The sequence below is a fragment of the Spermophilus citellus genome (assembly GCF_964194105.1).
Source record: "Spermophilus citellus genome assembly, chromosome: 1".
In the NCBI taxonomy this organism is placed as follows: Eukaryota; Metazoa; Chordata; class Mammalia; order Rodentia; family Sciuridae; genus Spermophilus; species Spermophilus citellus.
The window spans coordinates 154,991,025-155,017,174 of NC_138182.1; the positions used below are offsets into that span (position 1 = coordinate 154,991,025).

The window sequence follows — 26,150 nt, forward strand, 5'->3', positions numbered from 1 at the left end:
TAATAGCTGGCAGGGGGAGGGAAGAAAGGGGAGAAGAGACTCTCCCTTTCTCAGGTATTGTACTTAAAGGGTTAACTTGCCCAAAACAGTGAAAGAAAAAGCTGCTTTTATGTGAACTTCTGAGCCTCTCCTCTTACATGTTGGGTATAAAAGTTCTGAAACTACCTGAAATCAGGGTTCAGGGGATTAATTGATTACAGCAAAAGCTGTGTCCTCTGAACCTGGCTGCAGCCAAATAAAACTGTTTCCTGCTATCTTTGGTGCCTTGTCTCATTTGTCCCTACAACAGTATAATTTCTCATTTTCCTAACTGTAAATGTTGCAGAATCACATTGGTCATGTAGTCATATATATATATACATAAAGTAATAATGTCTGTTTCATTCTACTATCCTTCCTATCCCCACTTTCCCTCCCCTCCTTTACTCCCCTCTACCTAATTTAAGGTAACTCTATTCTTCTCTAGTATCCTCCACTTATTGTGAATTAGAATTTGCATATTAGAGAAAATGTTCAGCCTTTGGTTTTTGGAGATTGGCTTATTTCACTTAGCATGACATTTTCCAATTCCATCCATTTACTGGCAAACACCATAATTTCATTATTCTTTAAAGCTGAGTGATATTCCATTGGGAACACACACACACACACACACACACACACACACACACACACACCACATTTTCTTTATCCATTGAAGGACACCTAGGTTGGTTTCATAGTTTACCCATTGTGAATTGAGCTGCTATAAACATTGCCGTACTGCATGAACATTTTTATCAAACCAAAAAGAAACACTTTATACACATGCCTATTCTACACATTTCATATAAATCGAATCATAGAAAAATGGTCTTTGTAACTGGCTTTCTTTTCTTAACAGAATACCTTCAAAGTTCACCCATGTTGCAGTATGGATCAGATTTCTTTTTCTAATTTTTTAAATTTTTTACTTTTTCTTTTTAAATATACATGACAGTAGAGTGTATTTTCATCTATTATACATACATGGAAAGAAATTTTCTCTTTTTGTGGCTGAATAATATTATGTATGGACATACACATTGCTTATCCATTCATCAGATGACAGGCATTCAGCTTGTTTCCACATTTTAGCCATTGTGAATAATGCTGTTATGAACATTTGTGTCCAAGTTTTTGAAACCTATTAATTCTTTTGGTGTTATGTTTAGGATTGGAATTACTGGGTCGTTCAGCAATTCTATAACTTTTTGAGGAACTACAAAACTGTTTTCTACAGAAGCTATACCACTTTACATCCTTACCAGCAATAGACAGAGGTCCTGTTACTCCACATCTTTGGCAACACTTACTATTGTCCATCCTTTGATTATAACCATCCTAATAGGTGTGATAGTGGTATTTCATTGTGGCTTTGATTTGCATTTTCTAGTTATGCTCATGACTAATAATGCTGAGCAGCTTTTCACATGCTACCAGTCATATATGTCTTCTTAAGAGAAATATCTACTCAAGTCTGCTGCCCATTTTTTAACTGAGTTATTTCTCTTTTTGTTGTTGTAATATGAGTTCTTCATATATTTTGGACATTTAACAGGTATATGATGTGCAAATTTTTATAGATTGTTTCTTTGTGTTCTTTTCAGTATCCTTTGCTGCATAAAAGTTTTTAATTATAATGAAGTTTAATGTATTTTTTCTTGTCTTGTTCATGCTTTGGGAGTCATAGCTAAGAATCTATTGCTGAGCCCAAGGTCATGAAGACTTGCCGTGGTGTTTTCTAAGAGTTTTATAATTTTAGCTCTTACATTTAAGGCCCTGTCTTTAAGTTAAATTTTTTTATATATAATATGAGTAGAAATTAACTTCACTCTTCATATGTGGATATCCAGGTGTCCCAACACTATTTTATACCTATCAGTACCATATTGTTTTGATTCCTGCAGCTCTGTGGTAAGTTTTGAAATTCTGAGTCTTCCAATATTACCTTTTTTGAGATTGCTTTGGCTTTTAGTATCCCTTCCAATGTAATAGTAACATTAGGAACAGCTTTTCCATTTAAAAAAAAAAAAAGGTCACTGAGATGTTTACCGGGATTGCATTCACTCTATTAGTCTCTTTTTGAATTTTTAAACATACTTATTAAACTTACTCTTAAGCATTTTATTCTTTTGGATGATAATGTAAATGGAATTGTTCTTTTAATTTTATTTTCAGATTTTTCATTGCTAGCATATATAAATAACTGCTATTTTATGTTTCTTCAAATTTTTTCTTTAATATTTTTAATTAATAAATGAAAATCATATATACTGATGGTACATATGATGTTTTAATATAGGATACATTATAAAAAGGCTAAATCCAACTAATTGACATACACATTATCTCACATATACATTTTATATCTACTCTCAGCAATTTACAAACATACAATATATTCTTTTTTTAATGAGAGAGAGAGAATTTTTTAATACTTATTTTTTAATACTTATTTTTTAGTTTTCAGTGGACACAACATCTTTATTTCATTTTTATGTGGTGCTGAGGATTGAACCTAGCCAAGTGAGTGCGCTACTGCTTGAGCCACATCCCCAGCCCGCAATATATTCTTAACTGTAGTCATCATGATACACAATAGATCTCTTAGATTTATTCCTCCTAACTGAATAAATTGTAACCTTCGACCAGCATCTCTTCAATCTGGGTTATTTCTAGACTCTCATTTACACAGTTACAGCAGTTTAGGAAGAAGGACTCCAACTCCATTACTGTTTGACATTAACAGAATCTACCTAATAGCAACGATGTGTCATAACAAATATTAAGTATTATAATAAGGGTCCAGAGAAGACTGAGAATATCAAAGTGAAATTCCGAGGAACTACATTAGTAGATATTAATATATTCCATCCATTGTCTTTGGTCCTAATCTGTCACAAATCCCCAGTTTCTCTTTCCAGTTTATTAAAGACTTTTGACATTTCTTCGCTTCAGTGAGAGACCCTAACTGTCCCTTCCAGCACAATGACTCCTAAATTCATAGATTCTTTTGGAAACAAGAAACTCTAGGTCTAAAGGTCAAATCATTTAATCCATGCCCATGGTTTCATAGATGCCAGGCAATAAAGGCATAGAGATTTTATACCACTTGCCTATATTTGCAAATTTAGAAAGCCATCAACAGTAAAGTCATATGTTAGATAGACTTCCTATATCATGTAAAAAGTAAACATATTTAGGGTGATAGCTCTCAATACTCAGTATTTTACATATCTCTAATCATTTATTTAAAAGTTGCATACTATGATGATAATAGGAAAACAATTTTTAGGGGAATTTATATATTTACAAATATTGAGTGAATATATTAGTAATTGTTACAACACTACCAGAATTTAAATATTTTTTTAAAAAGCTTTTAGGTTTATTAAAACCAGCATTTTCTCCTTGGTTTGCAAGAGAGAAAATAATTAAAATAGCTTTGTAAAACCTATGAATGATTAAAATGCCACCTCTCTTTTATGTGAATCCAGGAAACTAAGCAATATACCACAAACAAGTCTTCTCATCAAAACAAAGACTTTGTTCAGGAAAAAAAAATTTTCAGAACTTTGTGTACTAGCTTTAATATGAGTCCACTAGATTCTGATTGCTGGCAGGCCAAACTTGCAAACCTTGCCTGTAATCTTCAGAAGAACCTTCTCAGCAAATTGAGCTTTCCAACCCAGACATTTGCTGTCGCTGCTGTTCTGTCACAGAGACTAATTCTATCTTTTAAGTACCAGTGAACCATAATTTCTGGCCATCTCAAAATGCTCAGAGAAGCACTTACTGACCTAATAAGTCTTGTTTTGTATTTAATGAATACAATTTTGAGTGATCATAAAAATCCCATATATGGTTATTACAACAGTTGTACACAATCTGTTCATCCAATGTATTTCTACTCTACACTATAAACAGCATTGGATGGGACTAGAAAAACTTTCACCTACCAAAATGTTCAGGCCAAGGTTACAGGAAATGAGTAAAAAATTATGGTTACATAAGGTCTTGGTTACACTAAGATGTTCTGATAGAACAATAATTGAGAATAACAGTCCTATCCTTTCCTCTAATTGTAGGCTCTGATCCTCAAAATAACAATTAAATCTGATCAGTCATTTATGACACAGCACAACCATAGGCTCTCTTTTAGATATATTACACTGGAAAGGAGATTAGATTTTTTTATGTTTATATATTTTTTGTTGTTGATGGACCTTTATTTTATTCACTTATTTACATGTGATGCTGAGAATTGAACCCTGTGCCTCATACATGCTAGGCAAATGCTCTACTACTGAGCCACAACCCCAGCCCCTGATTTGATTTTTTAAAATCAAAGTTTACATAGATTTTCTGTGGTCTTAAGACTGAGTCAGGCACCTGCTATATACTGCTACAAACTGCTTTATTCAATACCCTAAAAAATAATTTTCCCACTTAGCTAATAAGTGGCAGCACCCAGAATTAAACTGAAGCTCACAATGATGCCCAGGCTTCTATTCACTGTCCCCCTCAACCACAGTCCAAAGTAACTTATAAACATTTGTTCTTTTACCTGAAAAGAAAGAAAGGCATTATTACCTGCTAAACTGTAATACTGAAGAGGACAGAAGAGATCAAGCCCAAAGAGATCTGGGATATCATTTGGTTTGTTTCAGGATTGTGCTGCCACAATAGCAGTTTTCTAATTGTTATAGAATGGAGGAAGTTTGAATGAAAAGTTTTACTTAGCTATTAAGTAGAAAAGGCAAGACTCATTCTCCTAAGTACTATATGTGATATAATTACAAACAATGAAATAAATAATAAAATTTAGAGAAAATGCAGGTAAATTTTATAAAGCCAGTTTTTCTATTACATGAATGTAAGAATTAGCTCCTAATTATCTTACAGCTTTGAAAGCAGTAGAGAGAAGACATCAGTGAGAGATTATACAAGAACCAGCATTTTCGTCACTGCTAAAATATGAGATCACATATTTGGTATTAAGTGATCTCTGAGTTATCAGATAAATTTTGACATATATTCACCTCTCTTCACTTTACATACTCAGCTTAATCATAAGCACTGGCTATATTCACTTTTTAAAACCAAATGCTCATAGGACCTAGTGATATGTGAGCCACAAAAACTCAATATATCTTCCAAATACAATGTATTAAGTTAACACTTAAATGATTCTTGTTACACATATCAGTATATTTAATGCATAATTTCAAAATTTTTAACAATGAAAAAGCAAAAACATAAGTTTCTTGTTTAAATTGAGTATTCCATTTCAGAAAAGACAAGTTTTGGCACTGTTTTTTTTTTTTTAACTAGTTTTAACTTTATCAAATACTAATACATTTTTATTGGTCTAACTATTGCTCATTAAAGTACATTTAACACTGCTAGAGAGCTAAGTGCAGTGGCACATACCTATAGTCTCAGCTACTTAGGAAGCTGAAGAATCACTTGAACCCATGAATTCAGGAACGGTCTGGGCAGCACAGTGAGATTCCATCTCAAAAATAAATAAAAACAAAAACTAAACTAAACCAGCAATGTGGGGCCCATTACCTTAATGATACACAGAAACAACAAGGAGATGTAGCCATGGCACCTACCTTAGTTAAGTGAATTACTCCTTTAGAGGTTACTGAACAACCCATGAAGCCAACATACTGAAGTTCAGGACAGTGCTCAGCAAATGCTTTCACTGACTGGTCTGTCACCTAGGGAAGAGATGAGAAAAAAATTATTGAAAGTGATATTATAGTGAACTAAAGCATTACACCCTCCTATAATTTCCCTGTGCTTCACCTTGCATCATTACTATTTCTCTTACCAATGAAGCAGTTGAATCTACATACAAACATGCTGCAATATTTGCTGTGTCTTTTTTTTTAAAATCCTTCCTTATCCCAAATCCCCTTATACCTATCACCCATGTTTTTTATATCTTCATAGAAAACACCTCAAAAAGATATTGGCAGTCACCTCTGCTTCTTCCTCCCTGTTGCTGGCCTCCTCTGTCTCTTCCTCTATCTTTATCTCCCTCTCTCATTCCCTCTTGCTCATCTCAATCCTCAGCTCACTTCTTTTGTTTCTGTCTTACTTCATTCCCTAACTAGTCTAATCTTATCTCATGACACTTAATATTACTATGTAGTAATGGGCCTCAAATTCCAGTCTCCAGTCCAGATCTCTGCCCTCTACTTCAAACTTCTATATTCAATTGCTTATGCACTCCCTTTGTATGTCTATAGGCATCTCAAACTTAACATATCCAAAGGAGACATTTTATATTCCAAATAAGCCTGCTTTTCCTCAGGGTTACCCAGTTCAATGAATAGCATCACTTTTCAACCAGAAATTTAAAACTTTTTTCCATTCAAAATGCCATCCAGCAAACTAGAAAATGTTTTCAGTTCTTCCAAATAAATTCTACATCTAAACTCATTTCTCACCTCTGCCACCACTACCTTCTAAATCCACTGTTAGTATTATACACCTGAAGTTCGGAAAGAGCCTCCTAATACCTTTGATTCCTTGCTCCTCTATTGTTTATTCTGTATACAGCAGCTACAAGATCTAACTAATATTTATTTGCTGTTCAAACTTTGATTATTTCTTATTTATAACTCAAGATTCCTTGCCTTGCCCCACCCATGCTCTTGCTAATTTGACCCTAAACAGACTTCAGCTTCTTTCATTTTCCTCCAGACCTCCATTTCTCTCATTTACTCCATCCAAAATGGTCTCGAAGACTTCCTCCAGCACACCATGTTTCTCTGCCTCAAGGTCTTTATATTTATCCTTTGCCCTAAATGCATACCCTCTAGTTGGTCACATGGCTCACTGCTTCAATTCATTTCTGCCTTTGCTTCACTGTCACTTCCTGAGATTCTTGCTGACTGCCAACTAAGATAACACCAAATAACTTCCCCTAGTTACTTTCTTGTCGTGCTTTTTCTTCATAACACCCATCACTACTTCATTATGTTACACAATTGCTCACTTATTAGATTGTTGTCTGTCTTCCCCTATCAGAATAACTTATCATATGCTCCCTCCACTAGAGGAACCAATCATTCTGGTTGACTTTGGACAATTTCAGTCTTAGCACCAAAAGTCCCAGTACCCCAAAAACTCCTCAGTTCAGGCACTGGGACAGTTGACAATCCTAACCAGGGTGATCAATCACCCAGTCCCACTCAAACTCCATTAGAACCTAGAACAGTCCTTGGCATTTGGTGGGGAGAAAATGAATACTTAAATGAATGAATGTTTTTTTATTACTCTTTCTCCATAAATTCTATCATACTTTTAATTTCTGGTCCTTTTATTTGCTTTTAGACAGAGGTATATTTGTATTGTTTTTAATATATTGATTTTTAATAGCATCATCCTATTAGTTTTATTTATTCTGATATAGCTGGTGTGTTTTATGATTTTTTTTCCAAACAGGATCTCACTATGTTGTCCAGGCTGGCCTCAAATTCCTGGGCTCAAGCAACCTTTCTGCCTCAGCCTCCCGAGTAGCTAGGACTATAAGTGCACACCATCACACCCAACTCTGAAATCTTTTCTCAAATAGAGAAAAGGGTGCACATTTTCACATCAGTGGCTCTTAGCTTTGATGCATCTCATGGTTAATTTTATATGCCAACTTGAGCATGCTACAGGTTATCCATATATTTAGTTAAACATTTTTTGAGGTGTATAGAATGTTTCTGGATAAGACTAACAATTGAACCATTAGAATAAGTAAAACAGATTGTCTTTCTCAATGTATATGGGCCTCATTCATCCATTGAAAGCCTGAATGGAATAAAAAATTCAAGCAAGCAATAATTTGCACAGTCTTGCCTTATAATCCTCCATCTGGGATACTGGTCTTCTTCTGCCTTCAGACTCAGACATGGATTGGCATAAAAATATTGGTTCTCTTGGGTCATCAGATGGTCAACTGCATATCTTAGGATTTCTCATTCTTTGTAATCATGTAAGTTTATTCCCTATAATAATCTCTGGGTAGAAAAATAATCACCTAACAGTTTTCCTTCTCTGGAGAACCCTAATACAATGCATATTATAATCCTTTAAGGAGTTTATTAAAAACTCAAGAGGTAAAAGGGATGGAGCTTGAGGATCTGCATTTTTAACAAGCCCCAAAGTGGCTCTTGGGCATTTAAAAGTGTGAGGCCCCAGTACTGCAAAGAATTTACACTGATAACATTTGGCATTTCTAACTGCACATTCTTTAAATGAAAGGCAGAATTAAATTTGTTTTTTTTTTCTCCCCTACCTCTGAAATATTTCCATGTATAAAATTACCTTTTTGTAATTGTGCTAAAATTTTCTTCATGGTTTCACAAAGGTATAACTTGTAAAAGAAAGTCCAAATATTTTCTATCATATGCTTAACTTCAGATTCACTTTCCACACAGTCAAAATGAAATCAACAAGTTAAAAAAACCTCTTGTTGGTTTTTCAAATAGCAGCAGCTTACATCTCTTTTGCATTAGCTTTAGTGTAGGTGACTTTTATTTTGTATCTTTTTTATGCTAAACAGACATTGGAAAATAGAAGTATGTGAAGAGCATTCATTCTAAAAAAAATCATAAGACCATTTTCCTAAAATAATGAAACCAATAGCACCCATTGCAAGTCTGATAAAAGATTAAGTTTTCCCTCAAAAGCAAAGTATGCTTAAGCATATTAAGACTAAGGGTGCCATTGATAAATTAAAAATGGACTTTCCTGACATGCAGCTTTCTAAAGACATTATATTAACAAAGGATATTTAAAGCATGAAAATTGCTGTAAGCCTCAATCAAACTCAGTATCTTATTAAAAACAAAAAAGGATACCAGAGGTTAAGTACATGGTCAGTTAGTTAAATACTCTGCTAAATCTCAGTCTAACATCAAGTCTCTTCTATATCTGTCTTCAAGTAAGGGAGAGGAACTCAGATAAGAATTCAGAACACAACTGATTTAAAACTTAGTTCCAAGGATCCAGGGCTTTCAGAGAGAAAAAAAAGAATATTAAGATCTTTCTCTTTTAGCTCAAGCAATAGAATAAGACAACTCAGAGGATCCCGCAATATCAACAAAGCCCTGAAAAGGCAAGGCACAAGTAAATCCTTAGACTTACTAAGAGTAGAAACACTCTTAGTAGGCTCAGGTATATAGTAGAAAACTGACAAAAAAGGTCCCTGAAATTTTAGAAAGTATCCAGCTCTACTACAAAGAATATAGCATTTAGGGCTCTGGAGCAAAAGCTCTGACAGAAACACAAATGTAGATTGCACGAAGCAAGTATTGATCGATTTCAGCCTCCCTGGGACCCTGCTGTCTGAATGCCTAGTTTTTAATTCAGGATGGACCACTTACCATCTGTGTGATTTTGAACACATAATTTCATTCCTCTATATTTTATATAAAGAAAATAACAGTACCTGCTTCACAAAGTATGCTTGTAAAATGTTTTGAACAGTATATGGTACATTGCTATCGCTCAATAGATTTTAGCAATTGTCATTACTCCCCCTGTTCCCTTTCTTCTGTATTCTGATTCTCAGGCAGGACTAAGGAGTTGGCATATATAAGAGAATAATCCAAAACCAGAGGAATTAAACCATGATTGCTTATTCTCCTGGTTAAAAAGATTCAAATCATAATTTGGGAGCTCTACATCATGAGCTAAACTGTGGAATGGAAGTAAGGGAGATAAGTGAAAGTTTATTACTGATTGATTATGGTTGAAGGAATCCCATTTTGTTAAGATTTTCAACTAGTTGTACATTAGAATTACCTGAGGAATTTTCTGACTTAATTTCTGGGTGGAGATTTGTACCCATTTTTTAAAAATCTTTTATTTATTAATGTATTATTTATTTGTTTGCTTACTTATTTATTTATGATACTAGGGATTGAACCCAGGGTGCTCCATCACTAAGCTCCAATACCAGCCTCCCCCACTTTTTTAAAGTCTCACCAAGATGCCCAGGCTGGCCTCAAACCAACAATTCTTCTGACTCAGCTTCCTCAGACACTAGGATTACAGGGTTGCACTATTGTGCCTGGCTGCACCCAATTTATTTTAATGTTCCACAGGAGATTCTAATGTTCAGACTGGGTTATGAACAAGTTCTAATGCCTTCTTCTGCTGGTCTGAGAACCAGCAGAAATGACATCACCTTAGAGCCTGCTAAAAATTGAAAAATCTAAAGCCCCTCACAAACTTACTGAGTCCTAATTTGCATTTGAATAAGATCCTCAGGTTATTCTTATTGGGGGGTACCAGGAATTGAACTCAGGGGCATTTGACCACTGAGCCATATTCCTACCCTTGTTTTGTATTTTATTTAGAGATAGGGTCTCACTGAGTTGCTTAGCACCTCACTGTTGCTGACTCTGGCTTTGAACTCAGGATCCTCCCAAGCCTCTGGGATTACAGGCATGTTGCCACAGCTTCTGGCCTCAGATGATTCTTAATGCACCTGAAAGCTTGAGAAATACTGTCACAGGACAAGGGAACATATCATCTTTTGGGGGTGAAATGAAGCAAAAATTGAGTAGCTATGTCAAAACCTAAGAACTATAACAACTTTATTAAAGTATAGTCTGCATGCTATAAAATTCATCCATTTTAAGACTATATAGTTCATTGAGTTTTAATGAGTTTATACAATTGTACAATCAACACCACAATTCAGTTTTTTGAATATTTTTATTGCACCAACCCCAAATTCCATTATATGGATTTATTACATTTTATTTATTCACCAATTGATATTTAAATTGTTTCCAATTTGAGGCTTTGACAAATAATGCTGCTGTGATCATTCACATGTAAGTCTTTGGGCATATATTTCCATTTCTTTTGAGAAATATTTAAGAATAGAATTAATTAATCAGGTAAGTGTATGGTTAGGTTTTGAAACTATTTTAATATTAGGTTGTCTAATTTATAAAATTTTTTATATATTCTGGATACAAACCCTTTATCAGATATGTATTTCATGAACATTTTCATCTTACTCTATGCCTGGATTGTTTCAGAAGGGGCTTTTTATTCATTTTCTTAACAGTGTTCTTGATAAGTTGCAAGGTTAACCTCAAACTTGAGATCCTCCTGCATCTACCTCCTGAGTTGCTGAGATTATAAGACTGCCCCACCATACCTGGCTCAGTAATTCTTCTTGGAGTTATTGTTTATAAATACTATGCTTCTAAATCTAGAGACTCTGTCTCTAGACATAGTTCACACTCATAGTTGAGGTTTGGGGTACTCATAACCAAGGAGTTAAAGAGGGAATAGACAATTAAAAACAGCCAAATTTACTGAGGTTAAACTAAAAACTCTCTATATATAATCTGGGATCCTCATCATAGCCTTGAGAGGCATTATTATCTCCATTTAATAGGTGGCTAAAATAAGATTAACTTCATCTTGAAAGAAAAAATCAAACCACTAGCCTGTGGCAAAATGGTAAGGGGGGGGCATGCCAGACATCAGACTCAAGGCCCTATATAAAAAGTGCTCTACCACTGAGCATTCCAGCCCTGCCCAAGTGGAGTTTAAAACTACAGTCTTTTAGGTTTTCAAACCCAGTTTCTTCATATTATACAAATCAGGATATGATTCTTTTCATGGTACTAATCTTCCTCAAATGAAAGAGCTAATTCAAGGCCTTCTCTTCATCCCTAGAGAAGTATACACAGGCAGTGATCAAGGCACAGTGGTTCTACTTTATAGGGAATTTTCAAGGAGGAGTGCTACCCTTTGGTTAGTTTTTCATCTCCTGCAGATAGAATGGATGCTGATAATTTTGTGATGGTCTTGTAGCTCCACCCCATCCCTGAAAGTAAGATGCACAGTAGAGGGCAAGGGTAATTCAGAGGTTATGAAGAGCTTAGATTAATCGTAATAAATTATAAAACCAAAGATGTATTAGCTGGAATCCAAGAAAGCACTTTTATCTAGAAAAGATTACAATTAAAGAAGAAAAATGTGAAGAGATTAGATTTTATATAAGTTTCAGGATTATAAAGAGATGCAACAATCTTATTTCAAGACATGAAGTTTTCTTAGATGATAAAAAATCTATCTTAAGCAGAATAAGACTGATTCAACAAATAAGTGTTATGGTTTAAAAATGCAGTGTCCCCCAAAAGTTTCCATGTAAGACACTACAAAAATGTTTAGAGGTAAAATGATTGTATTATAAATCTGATTTTGAGAATGATTGCTAATATATCTGGGGATGCAAATAATGTGTACTATTAATTCTAAAAAGGCGGAACAATCTTTGGACATTTTTATTTTGTTGGTACTATTCTGTATTCTGTATTATTCGATTACAGCAGTTGCATTAAGTGTATATATGAGTCCAACAAACAATATAATAGCATTTCTTGAGAAAAGTTTTCCTATGCTTCATCCTACACCTACAAGTTTAGGGCTCAGAAATATATTCTTTTAAAAGTCCTCTTAACTGGGGCTGAGGATGTGGCTCAAGCAGCAGCACGCTCGCCTGGCATGAGTGCGGCCCGAGTTCGATCCTCAGCACCACATACAAAGATGTTGTGTCCACCAGAACAACAACAACAAAAAAGTCCTCTTAATTATTTTTACGGGATAAAACAAAAACAACACCATGAATAAATCTAATAAATATGGTTCCCTGGACCCACACTAAATCTAATAAATGAAAAAGGCCTTAAGTATGCATTGGAGTTATCTCTTGGCCATCTCCACTGCCCCTTCCATCGTCTAAAGTATACCGTCCCTCCTGTGGAAATTGTCAACAGTTGTTATGGTTTTGATCAGTAATGTCCCCCTAAAGTCTCATGTGTTGGAAGCATTGTTCCCAATATAGCAAGCTTCAGAGGCAGGAGTTTTTGCAACAATGTGCTGCCTCACCTTGGGCCCAGGGTAATGAAGTCAGCTAACCAGGAACTGAGACCTCTGAAACTGTAAGCCCAAAATAAACTTTTCCTCCTCTTAGTTGCCTTTGTCAGGTATTTTGATCCGAATAATAAAAAAACTAACACAACAGCCTACACACCAGACCCCTTCTGCCATTCTTGTCCCCATCAATCTATTTTCTACCCGTCAAGACAGAGTGTGCTTCAAAAATTATAAATCAGGGGCTTGGGGTTGTAGCTCAGTGGTAGAGTACTTGTCTAGCATGTGTAAGGCACTGGATTTGATCCTCAACACAACATAAAAATAAATAAAACAAAATACGAAAAAAATTTATAAATCAGTTATGTTAGACTGCTATTCAAAGTCTTCCAATGCCACCAATTACTTTTAGAATAAAATCCAAATTCCTACTGTAACTTACAAAGCCCTGCATAATTTCACTCCTCCCCTATCTCTTCTATCTCATTTCATCCCATTCTCCCTTCTTGCTCCTATGTGAAGATCTCCGCATTCATACCATTCATTACTCATTCACCCAGTGGGTGGTACAGGGCCTCAAACAAAAACAGAGCTCCAGAAATAAACCTGAATGAGTGAATGAAGCATTGTTCTGATACATACCAGTGGCTTGTTGGTTAAATATTGGGAAAAAATTAATGCCAAGAAAAATTGAACTACTGATCTTATGGCTTCCAAGTGGCACAAAGAAGGGACTAAGAACTAACCTTCACAAACCTAAAGTCAGGATTCTAAAAGAAAGCAACTGTAGTACTTTGATTCTTCACTGATATATTTGGAGTCAAATGAAAAACTAGTGTGAAAGAATCAGCAAAGTGGCTACCTAATCTAATTCAGGATCTCAGGACCGATTCAAGTTCTTCTTTCCCTTTCCAAGGAAAAAACAGGGATCAAGGACATAGTGAGGCTACTTTCTGGGGCATCGTCCAGTAGGAACACCAATTTTTAATTAATTTCTTCATCCTCACATCCTGAGTGGTCAGTGGGTCTAGAAGGTGCCCTAATCTTCTAATAAAAAATGAAGTCAGAATGAAGCAATCTGCTTAGTGCTAGATGCTACGCTTAGCTTATACCTGAAGAGAAAAGCACCTTCATGAATTCCAGTTCAATAAGATTCAACAAACTAGAAGAGCCAGACAGATTCTGGGCATGAGGCAGTTGAAACAGTTAGGTATCTGAGTATCTCTTCTACCATGTAGCTGTTGGTATTTAAGGAGAATACAGCTAAGCATTTGAATGGATTATAATTTATTTATTATAATTTATAATTATAATATCTAATAAAGAACTTATTTCACTGAGAACTATTCATTATCATAAATCACTTAAATTTAACAAATATTCGAATATCTCATTTTAGTGCTGATGATGTATAAAGATGAGACATAATCTCCTCCCACCTCAAAAGCAGAGGCTAAAAGATGGGATGTGAACAAGCCCCCATCCCAAAACTACCAGTGAGAGTCTGTCAATATTAATCTGTACATCATATCCCAGTTCCATTTAGTTGAGTTTCCCAAGGCCTTCTGACTACATCTGAAGCCAAGTTTGAAGACATAAGCAGATTATGGAGGACTGAAGGCCAGGCAGAATGGTTGTGACTAGATAATGAGGTAATCTATCTTATTAGTAATATGAGAAATGTATGGGTTTAAGAGATTATAAACCCCCTTGACTTCCAACATACTGACTTGTTGGAGTCTTTCATTAATGGCTCTGAAAGATGGGTGATAAAGGGAACGTTACACTTCTAAGTCCAGCAGGTATACACAGGACTAACTAAAAGAAAATGCTGGCCTCTGGAAATCTGACCAGGAAGTGATGGCCATAGCATAATCCACGTTCCCATAGGACAGTATTAAAACTACACCACAAGGCATCTTCCTCAGCCTAGCCATGTACCAGTATGGGTAAGCACCCATATCTGACAACCTACAAAAATTATGGGAAATACTGTGCTGACAGAAATCCCAAATGGAATAAATACATTTCAAAACACAATAAATATAAATATTCTTTTAGGCACTTTACAAATGAAAAATCTCAGGATCAATTCAAGTTTTTCTTTCTCTTTACAAGGAAAAACTATTAAATTTTTCTATTGTTTTTTCAATTCTTCAAAATCAATGTAAAAACATCTCTTCTCCACCTTCCTTTGCTTTTATGTATTATATCTTTCACAAGATGAAGTGTGTACACTTACTATTAATGCAGCAGGAAGACTTTTCATTTAAAATAACATTATAAAAACAAGCAACAAATTGGAACTTATCACATAAAAGGAGACAGCTAAATATGAAGATAAAAGAATTGGTATTGATTCACTTTACAAAATTTTTTTTTTTAAAGAGAGAGGAGAGGGGGGGGGAGAGAGAGAGAGAGAGAGAGAGAGAGAGAGAGAGAGAGAGAGAGAATTTATTTATTTATTTTTTATTTTAGTTCTCGGCGGACACAACATCTTTGTTTGTATGTGGTGCTGAGGATCCAACCCGGGCTGCACGCATGCCAGGCGAGCGCGCTACCACTTGAGCCACATCCCCAGCCCCCACTTTACAAATTAATTCAGTAAGACTTTCATCACTGTATTCTTCATTCAATAAAAACTTCATAATTAGTAAATTTTAAAAGAAATCTGAAAAAAATTATTTAAAACAAACACTTCTTTTAAATCTTGGTAGGACATTTATATTTACTGAAAAAATATCAAATGACAAATACTATGTTACATACAATGATTAAGACAGACAAAATGCCCTTATGGAGCTTATAGCAAAAGGAGGACATGTTAAACAAACATTTATTTCAAGTGTGATCATTATTTTACATAATCATTTGCAGGAGTTAACGAATTATTATTTTCTACATATGCCTTAATTATGTAGATGATGTACAAAGGAACCAAAAAATAACTAAAATTATGCTCAATTATTATAAACATTTTTCTCAAACATCTGAATTCTTAATTACATGACTGATAAGATTTAAATAGAGAGGTATAATAAATATTGTTTATGTCATGAGAAAACAGGATTATGTAACTCATATTTATTAATACAATTTTAATTAGCACTGTAAAATTATTTCATCAGACAAATCAAAATCATAAGGCAGTGCAACTTAATTTTTTGTTGTTAAAATTTCAAAAATATATAATGTAGGCAAAATTGTAAAATAAGCCTCCACTTATCAATCTTCTTAGTGTCATATCTAGCCCTCATCCATTTCTACAGCATCATATTTACCTCTGAATATTTCTGTATATTACAAAACTTCTTTTTAAATCAAAGTAATTCAGCAAAAGTGTTCCGGTAAAACAATATAACCTATATATAGCTTTTAATGGAGACAATCCAACATAGTGATTTAAGGATTTCATTAAAAATTTACCACAATTTTATAAAAACTGACCCTTTGTCAACAAGGGCACTAAAATTCATAGCTAATCATTTTCTAAATGTCTAAAATCCCATTAGTGTCCAATGAAAATTTGATAATTTGATTGCTTATTTGACCTTTCCTTATTTTTGCTCATTCTATCTTGCTTAATATTAGTCTCCGTATGGAAAAGTCAGATTGGCTGATAAAAAGAAGGTTTATAAGTTCTGCATCAAATGTATTGTGAATGGCAAAGACATTGGTCCACAACTAATGGCACAGAGACCTGTCCCTATTAAAAAGATCTATAGATTAGGTATGACTTTCCTTCAACTTTCTCAGTTTCTTTGACTAATAGTATTAGTTTATTGATACTCAGTATTTGTATACTCTAAATGAAACAGAAAAATTAGTCTATTCTGTGCTTATTCTTTAATTAACTAAAGGGACAATCTAAAATCTATTGGGGAGGGGGGATAGTAGGGGATAGGAAAGGTAGCAGAATACAACAGTCACTAATATGGCATTATGTAAAAATGTGAATATGTAACAGATGTGATTCTGCAATCTGTATTTGGGGTGAAAATGGGAGTTCAAAACACAATTTGAGTCAAATGTATGAAAGATGATATATCATGAACTATGTAATGCTTTAAATAATCAATAAAAAAAGACAAAAAAAATAAAGAAAAAATAAAATAAAATTTAAAAAAAAATAAAAAAATAAAATCTATTAATTTAACAACCAAAGGTGTATATAAGAATAATTATTCTTACAGTCTTTGCCTTTCACAATACATTTGATACAGAACTTATATTTACAAAGTACTTTCTAGCAGACACATATATTTGTTACACTAGCCCAGTGACAAACCAGCAGATGCAATTTCCATTTATATGAAGAAACAGAGCAGTTAAACTGTCCAAGGTCACATGTGGACCTAACAGTTGTTTCATAAACATACAGATATCTTTGGTTACATCACAGGAAAAATGTTTTGTTCTCTGAAAGTAAAGGATCCCTCTTCCATTTTTTTCAAACTTTATTTCCTTTTTAAATAAATCCTTTAAGTGAACAGATATGGCTACTTTAAGAATTTGTTTAAAAAAAAAAAGAAATTCACAAGGGTATGATTAAAGACTAAATTAAATCTACCATGTAGATCACTTGCCAAAATTTGATTGTGTTTATGTACCATGTGTTATGTAAGAAAATAGGGGGGAAAGCAGCAGTATATACAATTTGAATTCTGAATCATCAAAGTTTGAATGACATTTCCTTAAAAATGTAGGAAATGAACTTAAGTCCTAGAAGGCTAACAAAAAGTACAGTGAAAGAGCTCTGAACAGCAGCACAGTTAATTAATATTTTTAAAAGTACGCTAAAATTCATAAAGCAAAAGGAAAAGCAGACATGAAAAAAGTAATTTACTTGGACTTCCAAACTGTCTATGGCTCTTTCCTTACCTATGTAATAGCATCTCTGCTTTCCCTCCCTTTCTTCTGCCTAGATAGCTTTTCCCCTCAGTGCCATTTGTTGCCCTGTCCTTTATCTTGTGTTTCCATCTGTCACCTCACCTCTTATCTCCTGTTCTTTCCTTCTCTTCATGTTTCTGAATCCCTTTGCTCACTGTCATATCCTTCATTAATTGACTAGTCAAAATATTGAATGAAAGCATTTTAAATATAATTATTAGACTAATTTAAAATCAGTGATATTAAACTTCTAGCAGACTGCCTGGATTACAATCCTGCTCCATTTCATATTAACCTTAAGGAAGTTATTATCTGAAAAGTGTGAAATGAGATACAAACCTAACAAGATTCCTGTGAGAATTCTAAGAGAATACCCATATACCAAATTCATACTATACAAAGTGCTCAATAAATTCTAGCCACTATTCAATGTATACACATTTCCTTTCTCTACTTCCTTGGAGCTGATATATTGAACTTTATTGTACAAATTAAACTTATTCCTATCATTATACTTGAAAGAATATAAATCAGTATTTAATGAAAATCTGTTATGATATGTTGCATCTATGCTCCCAAAAGCAAACAGAGATGACAATAATACATAAACTGTTTTATGCTATGCTTGTTCACCAGGATGAAGTTATACACAAAGGAGAAAAAAGGTACAAGTTAAACAAAACATTGTTAGTAAAATATCAGTAAAAAGTTTAATTTATGTAACAGGTTAGTCAGTACTTTGCAATATTTGTAAAATTATAGTCAAGATGAAATCCAAATAACTGTTTTGTTAAAGTATAATAATTCCATTTTTAATGTTCTAACTTGATATATTGTTTTACCTTAATATCAATTGAACATGATGTATCCTAGCGTTATAAAGTCTTTAGAAAGCACCACAAAGTACATTTGCCCTAAATTAAATATATGAGGTCTTGGGTAATAAGTAGGTAGCAAAATTTCATTTGTAAAGGAAATAGATAAGGCAAGATATTTAAATCATACTGAGTATAAATAGACTTTATTTAAATGTGTAGCATTCCAAAGCAACAAATATACCCATCCCTAGAAGGCTGATAATGCTTCCCAATATGAACAAAATCTAACCAATGTATAAAGCCTTAATAATCTGTTTTAATCATAAATGAAAGGCAATAATCACTTTTTAAAAGAAACACAAACACCAATGTATGAATACAGAACATTTCTTTTTTTTATTGTTGGTTGTTCAAAACATTACATAGTTCTTGACATATCATATTTCACATTTTGATTCAAGTTATATATTTATGTTAACATTGTTTAAGAAAACCTATCATCAAAAAACAAAACCTAAAATTAGGTTCTATATTTTTCATCACATCAGACAAATATGTTCACAGTTCACTAAATATTAATTCTTATACTTCAAATAGTTCATAAAATCCCACTTCCTTTAAATAAGGTTTCCACAATAATTGGAAGAAAGATGCTATCTACCCTAATCCAGTCCCCTTGGTATACACACTTACCCTCCACAAAGGAAGTCATAGAAATAACAGGAAAGGAAAGAGTGCATTTCTTTCTCTTTTTTTATTAGAGCTTTATCGCTCTAATATGTACTACTATATGTAGTAGTTGGGTTCATCCCAACAAATTCATACATGCATAAACTTCAATTTTGGTTCATGATTCCCACACCCATTTTCCTCCTGTCTTCCTTCCCCTCTTCCATTCTCCTTCCTCTAATCTACTAAACTTCCTTTTGCTCATCTATTAATTTACATTTGATTGGTTCTTTCTACCTATACATATTAAGTTCTCTCTATATATTTATATATGCACAAAACATGATTTCTTAAGAATTCATTCTGCATTGCCTCCCCTTATGCATCCCTCTACTCTGCTTCTTGATCACTTAAAGAAAGCATTTTATATTTCAATTTTGGCAGAGGGGGCAAAAGTATGTTGTACAAATCTCTTACAGGTTTTACGTTAGAACTTCAGGGGTCAGACATAAGGTCATGCACCTTAATCCCAGCAACTCAGGAAGCTGAGATGGGAGGATTGCAAGTTTAAAGCCAGCCTCAGCAACTTAGTGAGACCCTGTCCCCCCAAAAATAAAAAATAAAAATAGTTGGAGATATGTCTCAGTGGTAAAGTGCCCTGGATTCAATCCCCAGTACAAACAAACAAACCAAAACAAAAACTTAAGAATTGGCACAAAGTTTCTGTTATACAATGTCAAGACATATTCATCTCTCCAGGTAGGGGTTCTTTGTTTTTAGGAATTTTCATGAGTAAACTACTCAAGTCCAAGTTAACACAATAGATAGTAAGTACTCAATAAACATTTATTGTATACAAAAAGAAATGAAAACAATTAATTCATTAATCCAGGAAAGGAAGATAATGAAAAAAAACACATCAATAAAGACAACCCAACAAATTCAATTCAGAATTTCCATCACTAAGAAAAAGCCAGTATTTGAGTGCCCATTTGCCAGGCACCATGTTAGATAATTTTTGTTTATGTTTATTTACACTAGGATAGAAAATCTTACATATGTTTATGTCTTAACCCAGGGAGGGCACTTATGAGGCTTTCCACAAAGTAGACTAAGCAAAGAAGCAGACAGATTTGTAGACCAGACTGCTCACTTCAGCACTATTTATACTAATGAAAATTTTGAAATCTCCCAAATGCATTAAAATAGCTAAATGATGGTGTATATTTTGATAGAGTGCTATGTGACCACAAAATAGTATATTTACTAAAAATATTTACTAAAGTAGAAAATGTAATATAGTTTAAAAATCCAGACATAAAATTATTAGGGGTATAAACATGATTCCATTAAGAAGTATATATTACAACCCAGGTGTGGTAGTGCATACCTGCAATCCCTGAAGAGGCTGATTCAGGAAAATGGCAAGTTTAAGGCCTGCCTCATCAATGGAAGACCCTGTCTCAAAATAAAAAATAAAAATAGTTGGGGATATGGCTCAATGCTAGAGCACCACTGAGTTCAATCCTCCATATTGAAAGAAAGAAAGGGACAGAGGGAAGAAAGGAGGGAGGGAGGAAGGGAGGGGAAATAAGAAGGAAGGAAGAGCAAGCAAGCAGTCTGAGGGCGTAAGATGTTAATAGTGGGAATATAAAGTATGATTTAAATTTTTTATGCTATTCAAAGTTTCCAAAGTTCTACATCAATATTTCTCACATGCTTATAGTCACAGAAAACACATTCTAAAAAAGGGGGAAAAATTAGAAAAATTTTTCAAGTTTATTCTCTTTTTAAAAATTTCTCTTATTTTAGCTTAAGTAATTTTCATAACTTGGCAAATTTAAGAAATTACAGGCAAAATTTTCTTGGAAGTTGAAAAAAGTTATTAAGAAACAGGAAGAATACTATCAGCTAGTTAAAATATGAATCTGGAGTCATAAGCCCTGAATTTGAATTACTCATTTTGCCACCTACAAATCACATACTTTATCTTTCTGAATCTCAATAATCTCATCATAATTGAGTTGTTATGAGGATAAAGATAATGCCTATAAAATATTCACATAATACAAGCTCAGTATTAGGCAAAGAGTAGAAAATTTTATATATCAATATGGGGGAAACCCCACATTCTCAGAATTTCATAAAAAAGAAAAAGCATGAAAACATCAAGAGAAGTATACCTTCATTCAATGACATTTCTAGAGATACTTGGTAGCTTGAAATCTTGGACAAATTGCAGAATTTACTATATTCAGAGTAGATAATGGAATATGATCAAGTAAGTACCTGACTTGGAGTCAAATATATATATATATATATATATATATATACATATATATATATATATATGTATATACATACATATATATATATGTATATATATATATATATATATATATATATATATAGAGAGAGAGAGAGAGAGAGAGAGAGAGTCTTTATGCTTTATGCAGTGGTAGTAGTTGGGGTAGGTAATATGTAGTAATATGCACAGATACCTATACTAACATGAGACAAATGTGAAAACAGTTACGCAAAAATTACTCTGGGATAAAAGAAGAGAAAGCTATTAGTTTTACGTATTTGTGGGGAATCAAAGTGTATCCATATCCTGAATGTTTCAAAAGGAGAGACTGTGAAAGATCATTTCAGGCATGGAGGTGAGGTAAGACCACTGTTAAGAAAAGGAGGGGGGGGGAGAGGGAATATAAGTGCAAGGGTTCAGAGATGTGAATGTCAGAAGTGTATAAAAGGATAAAAGATCAGGTATCAAATTCTGGCTTTACTTGACAGCCCTGTGACTACCTTGGACACATTATTTAACTTTCTGTACTTCAGTTTTATTATATGTAACATAAAGATAACACTATCAACTAAGGCTTTCTCATAATAAAGTCATACTCAAAAATAATATGGTCTTATTGTTAAAATATAATGTTTACTTCTAACCTCAAGTTTTACCTTTTTAAACATAATGTGCCCCATAATTAATAAATTAGTTCAAAATGTTTGTCATATTTTAATTTTTACACATAGCATTTAACTTTACTGCCTTTTAAACTTCTTTCAGGAGATCCATGGCTTTGGAGGTTTTTTCATCATTCATCTATTTGATGCTAGTGAATGACATAATCCATATCAGCAAGACATTAAGGATTAACATTCAAATCAGCACTTCTAGTTCCACTAAGTAAAAACCCTGGATATTTTTTTTTAAAGAGAGTGAGAGAGGAGGGGGAGAGAGAGAGAGAGAGAGAGAGAGAGAGAGAGAGAGAGAGAGAGAGAGAATTTTTAATATTTATTTTTTAGTTCTCAGCGGACACAACATCTTTGTTGGTATGTGGTGCTGAGGATCGAACCCGGGCAGCACGCATGCCAGGCGAGCGCGCTACCGCTTGAGCCACATCCCCAGCCCGCTGGATATTATTTATAAAAATAATCAATGAAAACTCTTTTCTTGAGGCTGGGTCTGCGCTCATGGGTATTTTCTCAGTTGTTGGCTTCTTTAGCACCTAGTCTGGGATATATGAAGCAAAAATAATATCCAGGGAATGCATCATTGTATTCCTCCTTAGGTTCCCAGGAATATCTCATCTTGAATAACAAAAGAAAATCAAAGGACATCAAAATCAAAATAACAGAATGTTGGAATTATTTGACTAAAACAGCCATTATATAGAGAGTGTGCATTCTATATAGTTGACAGCCATTTGACTAAAACAGCCATTGAGAGTGTGATTCTGTATAGTTGACAATAAACATGAATTATGAATTGTATTAAATTTAATATCTGACTCCAAGTCAGGTACTTACTTGATCATATTCCATTTAAACATGTCTGTACTTGTTTGCTTCAACAAACAAGTTTAGACATGTTTAAAGCAAATGAAAAACTAGAAGTTCTCAGTAAAGAAACAGATGATATAAGAAGAACCAAATGGAAGTTTTAACACACACACACACACACACACACACACACACACCAAAAAAAAAAAATCAATAACCAAAATAAAAAGTCACTGGATGGTCTTAAAAAACAAAAAAGGTAAAAGAGGAAACAATCAGTGAACCTGAAGATAAAAGGCGGAAGGGATTTCAGTTTCATCTCCTGCTGGGGTGGGTTTTTTAAAAAAGCCAGGAATGCATCTAAGACCTCTGCACATGATGTTTAACCACAATAGGAAAAAAAACATTAAAAGTGAAGGCTAATTCCTACTTATAAACTGGCCCCAAAGCAATTAAATATACTGCTTTATTTTGTATAAACATGTTAATTTACAGAAACATATCAAGTCAGTATTTAAAAAGCATCATGCGTACTTTAAGATAAATTAGGAAAACTTGACATTTAATTTATTCAAATAATAAAGCTTGTTTCTCTGCCACCTTTAAAAGGACATGAACTTGGGTAAGCATTCAACTTAGAGTGTAACAGAAATAAAAGGGAGGTTTGTACCTTTGCATTCAGGAACATTATCTACTCTTATTTGGCTTCAGTTCATATTCCAGTGCCCCCAGCAAGATGTCGTGAGTAGCAATGCAATGCTGGGAACAAGACATTTGTGACCTCTATTTTCTAAAACATGCTATTAGAGGTCACCTGCCCACAATTAGACATATTCTTGTGCTAACATATATGAATGCAAAAAAAAGTCTCTGGGGCAACCCCATTAAGGCAAAAAAACAAGTTCTTCCATCTACAGAAAAGTAAACAAATGTAAATGAAATGATCATTAAAAAATAGGAAGAGTTGACAACTCTCCTCCTACATGTAGAAAACACATTTTTGGCATGCAAACAAAAAGTGACCTCATTATTTTTTAAGAACTGTTTCATATCCAAGATCCCATATAAATCTCTTCAAAGGGTTTTAAAAGGTTTAAAAAGCAGGAAATTTAGATGTTTCAGCACCATTAATGCTAACCTTGGAACTGCAACTGCTACCAATCAATTTTTTCCTTTTAGAAAAAATGCATAATTTTGATGAATGCTATTGCAAATTATACAGTAAAAACATAATTTTTCATATGAACGGGGCCAATGTCTTTTGGCATGCTTGTCACCATCACAATATAATGGCTAATCTTCAAATACAGTTATTATCAACTTCAGAAAATCATTCAGAAGACCAATTCTCCTTTTTAAGGTCAATGATTACCAGTTAATGACCAATTGGCTTTCACCATCACTGTCCTGACCTTTATATCATGTTTTATAGTAACAGATGATAAACAACTATTAATAATTACCTATTTTGAAGAGTGTTTTTCAGTAACCATCTATGCTCACTGAAAACATAATTGTTTTTGTGTTATATATGCACTCAGTCAATTGCTGATGTTTGCTTATTTTCAGGGGTAACTGGTAGTGTTTTATCATTAAAATAAAAATAAGAGTGGAGTTTGAAGAGACAGAAAATCTGAAATAAACTCAAGCATTTTTAAAAATACCTGTAAAAATGTACTGATTTAGAAAATAGGATACTAAAAGGTATAATTTGAAAAGTAAAAGCCATCTTCCCTCCCCTTTCATTACCCAAAAACACTCACTGTTGCTTCTTGTAACTGCTTACAAGAAAAAAAAAAAGTATTCAATGCATATGGTTATGTATAGTTTACACACTGATTTTTCCTTTTCATTTAATACAAAAATTCATACTTGATATATTGTTTGACGCTTTTTTTCCGCTTATAATATCTGTAAGATCCACATTAACATGCATAGCTATATCTCATTTACTTAATAGGTACACAGTATTCTATCACATGAAAATTTAATTAATCCCATACTGATGGATATCTAAGTCACCTCCTTTTTTATTGTTTTGTTTTGTAATTATAAACAGTGCTTCAATGAACATCATTGACTACATAATGTGGAAAATTTGTAGGAGTTTTAAGTGCAATGATATTCTGCAATAGGACTTTTGGGGTTACAGGATATGACCTCGTTAATTATAAGAGATTTGTTACACTGTTTTCCAGAAAACCTGTACTGATTGATACCAACCATTAAAGAGAATGTTCCTTTCACATCATCAGAAATTATAAAACTATTTTTGCCAACCAGCAATGTAAAAAATATATGGACAGTGTTGCTATTTTCAGTTTTTTCACCATTAATAAGATGTAAAAGTTCTCATGTGTTTATTCAAAGATGATGTTTTTAAAATTTATTATTCTTATCTTACTTAGAGCAGAAAAATCAAGTCTAGACCCTTTAGTTTAGGGCCTGCCACCTAACAACCCCTCAATAAATACCTGTCTCCTTGTTTAGATGAATCAAACTTAAATTCAATAGAAATCTTCCTACAGTCAGTCTTCATCATTCTGACACAATCTAAGGTCTGCTTTTCAAGGTTCACAAGATTCCTAAAATTGAGCCAAGAGAAACTGGCAATACTTTAGAAAAGCAGGTTGCAAACTGGACATATAAACACAACATGTAGTCACTTTCCTGTGGCTATACTTACAGGCCATGTTCTACTCCTTATATATGACACACATTTCTCCACATTACATAAAGCCTGTTAAAGCTAAATAATATTTATCACTCCTATATAATTTGTTTTATAGCTCTCTATTCTTTATATATAAATATTCTATTGTATACATTCTTCTACAATTTGGTTTTTGTTGTTGTTGTTGTTGTTTTTGTTGTTATGTTGCTGAGATAAAAACAAGTTTGTTGATACATATCAATCTATACCATTCATTTTAACCACTTCCAATTCTTTAATATATACCAACTTACTTATCGGTTGTCTTACTGATACTTAATTTATTACAGAGATGCAATGAATATTCTCCCACATGTCTCTTTCAACATGTGTGT

General features: G+C 33.5%; 1 long non-coding RNA gene across 1 annotated transcript in view; it reads right to left on the reverse strand.

Annotated features, from left to right (window-relative positions):
• The window catches only part of LOC308652831, a 143,572-nt gene that overhangs the window by 22,898 nt on the left and 94,524 nt on the right, over positions 1-26,150 (reverse strand). Inside the window, exon 2 of the long non-coding RNA XR_014022906.1 lies at positions 5,643-5,750. This is a non-coding gene — a long non-coding RNA (uncharacterized lncRNA). The remainder of the gene's footprint in view (positions 1-5,642; positions 5,751-26,150) is intronic.